General features: G+C 48.8%; 1 pseudogene; it reads right to left on the reverse strand.

The window, feature by feature from the left end:
- Nucleotides 1-1,121: 1,121 nt before the first annotated feature.
- On the reverse strand, nt 1,122-2,448 carry LOC144142929 (uncharacterized; annotated as a pseudogene).
- Nucleotides 2,449-4,098: the final 1,650 nt, after the last annotated feature.

Here is a 4,098-nt window from a genome sequence, read left to right on the forward strand (position 1 = left end):
AGTCTTCTAGATCGCGGCGCATAACTGCAGCGTCTAAGGAAGTGACCCTGTGTTTAGCGAATGCACGGCGGACTGCGCTACTCCGACGCTATCTCGAAGCCCTTCGCAGCCGCCGAGCATGTTATTGCAAACTTTGAAGTTTATGGATTTTGAAGATCAGTTTCATGACGTGGCCACAATGTAATGTTGGAAGTTTGTGGAATTTTTTTACTGCCAAGCAGTATATGTCTCCTGCCTTCCCTCCCCCCCAGTTTTTATTCCGGTGTCATCGATTTAACCGGCGCCGCTCTGGGGAACCTCCTAACCACCACTGATACCTCTTTCACAACTATTAACTCCCTCTCCTACACCGAGGGGGAGTCGGCGCAGTCGCCATTTGGCAAGTCGGCAGCTAACTGCGGTAGTGCTGTTATCAGATGTTTGCGAAAAATAAACAGAAGCATGGATGGGCGTACAGAAATGCAGTGACAATTACTAAATTCCCTAATATTAAATTTGTGCGCAGTGCGAGCTGCAGTCTTCTCGGTAACGGCGCATTTCTACAGCGTCTCATGACGTGTTCGCGCGATCAGCGATCGTACGGCGGCGTGCGCTACTCTGCTGCCAGCTCGCAGTTGTTGCAAATCCTGCTTGTACCTCCCGCACAAATGTCACGCGGTTCAGATTAGCCTCGCACAAACAGTGCGAGGCTAATCTGCGAGCAGTGCGAGATTAGCCGTGCGAGATTAGCAGTGAACCTCTAGTTGCATATTGTGTTTGAACCTGCCGCGCTAACGCCACGCGGTTTGGATTAGCGGAGAATGGAACAGCGTCTGCGGAGGGTCAGGGGAGGACGTTCCTAGATAGTGACGCATGAGACGTGTGAGGGAAAGGCAGTGAGAATGATGACGCCTTAGCCACACGTATGGTTCTCAACTCCACCTTGAGAAGGTTTCAAGGCCGGGAGGCTTGTTCAGTGACGTAAAGCTAGTGGGCTTGCTCCGCCCGTACGCGAACGCTGTGGACAAGCAATTGCAGGAGTTTTTGTCGCAGCCGCCTGCTTCTCGCTTTATGATATACTAAACAAAAAAGGCAAAAATCGCACAACTGAGTTTTTTTTTCGAGAGCATTGAAACATTGGATCATTTATTTGTCAGTGTCTGCAGTTTCCTTTTTCTGGACTTGTTGTTTGTGTCCTGCACTTTGTCATTGAGCACTTGGCAAAAATTCTTGAGTAGGATGTAGGTAATGCACCACAGCGCACGCTTTAAATAAACTTCACTTTTGTGTCCTTGTTCGCAGTCTTTGAAGTCGGAAGAGTCGTCGTCATTCAGCAGCTCTGACGTTAGCTCAGCGAGGGGCTGTCGCTGGTTGGGAACATTGAAGAACTCTGCTCGTTTAGAGAGCTCTTCAACGACAAAATAGTTGTTGGCCACAGCGTTCACCGCTGCCATTTCAGGCTAAACAAATCCTCCCCTGTAAATATCCTTATCCTTGACAAGGCTGTATATTGGATCGGTCGCTGCAACCGCGATGCTCTTATCCACAGTCGGGGCGTCCTTGCAACTTTCACTTTTCAGCCGCTTCAGGGCGATGTGCACTGCGTATCTGGCGACAAAAGCCAGGACACGGACGATGTCTGTGAGTTTCGGCAGCGCTTGCACGGTGACAACGACATTGCAGGTTGGCCGCGGTCCGTCTGCTCGCTTGTGAAAGTCATCCCAATGGTGGTCTCTTTCGGCTTTACCTCACCAGTTTATAAAGAGCCTTCTCTCTCTCTCCTTCGGCTTTACTTCCAGTCCTTTCGGATGACGTCCCTATTTGGGGCAGTGTGTTTTGAAGCCGCAGCTTGGTCTCCGCTTCGTAGAGCTGCCTTATGTATACGTGATATTGAAACCAGCCAGCCGCCTGTACCTTTCAAGCCAATTTCTAGGAGGTCTGTGTGGAATTTGCCGAGCAGGAAGAACGACATGTGCACCTCATCAAAGCAGTATCTGCAGATATCTATCAGAGGTTGGGTGGTCTGGGTGTGGTGTAGAGCACCGTGAGTCTCCTTCGCCAGCTTGCAGGTGTCGGCCTGTTTCTTTTTGCAGTACTCCAGCCAGTCAAGGAAGTCATACAGAAACGACAGCTTGGTGTCCCTTTCCGAAGGAAACACGGGCTTTTTGAAGTCATCACGAAAGCGAGCTCCTTTGACGGGCGTTTTCACGTTGACAATTTTCCACCATTTGACGATGGTTCCCATAAAACTCGCTGTCTCCCCGTAGTGTTTCAGCTGGTGCTTCGCCCCAATTGCACGAAGTGCGTTTGGCCCAGACTCACTGAACACTTGGAGAGCAACTGGACATTTTGTTTTTCTATATCCGATGGGGAGAAAGCTTTACTGGACACAGTGTACCCGTATCGCAGCAGATGGTCACATTCCAATTCACCAGCGGCTTTAATGGTTTTGAAATATGCGTATAGCATTTGCCGCTGCCCTGTTTCATCCGGTTTGAATGCTGGAAACCAGAAGCATTGGTCGTTGGTTTTCAGCCAGTTATTGCGCATGCATTTCAGTATTTGGACAGGGCCTATCACAAAAAACATTGGCCTTTGCCCGTCGCAGAGATGTGGAAACACAAAATCATTTGAGGGGGACTTTGGAGAGGACGTTGGAATGGCCGGGACGACGGTGGGTTTAAATGGCAACATCGCTTTTCTGTTAATTGCGTTATTGTCTGTCACAACGCCGGTCAACTTGAAGCCAATCTTTTCCAGACCACAGATTACTTCTCTCAACAAGTTGTGCAGAAACTCGGCGCTTGGCTTGTGGACGGAAACGATGCGCACAACTTTAATAAGCTTGTTCATCAAGCTGTGCCCCATGAAGACGAACGCGCTGTTCGCTGCTTGTCCGGAGTTCGGTGCAACGCCGGAAACGCTTCCGCCTTTGTAATAAAAAATGGCTTGATATGAATCTCATCGACTATTAAGGTTACGTGACGTTGATCTTCGCTTAAGTCGCCAATTCTTTTAGCAATGTAGCTAAGAAACGCTGCATCCTGCGGCTCATTTTGGGAACTCATTCCAAACGATGGGCAGACGGAACGAATTGTCCGTGGGGGGGGGGTAGGATGAGGCTTCCATGGCTATGCAGGAATATGTATGCACGAGCCGAAACAGTAAACACGAGGCAGCAACCTTTGTTGCTTTTTTACGAAGTGTAGGTTTAGTTGTTCAATCAGTAGCTTCATCCCTGGCGCTTTTTCTTCTTGTTGTAATATTTTTCCAGTAGAGAAATTATCGTTTCCTGGGCATCATTGTCTGAATCATCAGAGAAGGCGTTCAGGCCACTGTCATACTGCTGGACGCCAACAAAAAACTCTAACAACACCTGTTTGCTGTTTGCCACCGCTGGGACAAGCAGGTTGCACTCCAGTCGTCTGACCGGTGTCTTTGCAACGTTTAGTGTAATCGTAAGGTCTTGCTTTACGACAACAGAGTACTTGATGCTGGGCGCTTCATCGTTAGTTATGTGCAGCAAAATTAGGTTCCCTTTGGTTTCGATAGCATACCAGAATTTAGAGTGCATGCTACTGACACACACAATAAATCCTGTACGCAATCAATCTTGTGCCCTTCCTGCTCATTGCGGGCAGTAAGAACGGTCTGAGCGAGCGCTTTTTGCAAGGACGCAGCATCTAACCATGTTCGTTTTGCCTCTGGGTCCTCTCGTCTCGTTTCTTTTTTGCTCATGTAGCTCGGGCATGATGGGGAAAATTGTGGGCACTGCGTCTGGGGGCAGTCGTACTCGGGAATGTGGCGCTGTAAATGTGCGTCCAGTCACTTCGTCCACATGACTGCCTTGATGGAGAAGGTCGTCCGGCTTGAAGTGGTGCTCGCATACCTAAAACAGTGTGCACGCTACGTAATTACAAGTTACCTCTACTACAAAAGAATCAATGCAACATTATAACTCTCACACAAGTAAAATAAGCCGCAAGGCAAAATGTGCTTACCTTCGATTGTTTCGATACGGATAAGTTATCCCTTGGTATGGCTCGTATCGATCGCTGTCGCGCTAGCTCATCTTTGGGAAACACAAACACGTGCAGTCTCTCACCGGAATCGTAGTTC

The sequence above is a fragment of the Haemaphysalis longicornis genome, unplaced genomic scaffold, assembly GCF_048455015.1.
Source record: "Haemaphysalis longicornis isolate Haplotype H1 unplaced genomic scaffold, Haemaphysalis longicornis Haplotype H1 scaffold_6, whole genome shotgun sequence".
Taxonomy (NCBI): Eukaryota; Metazoa; Arthropoda; class Arachnida; order Ixodida; family Ixodidae; genus Haemaphysalis; species Haemaphysalis longicornis.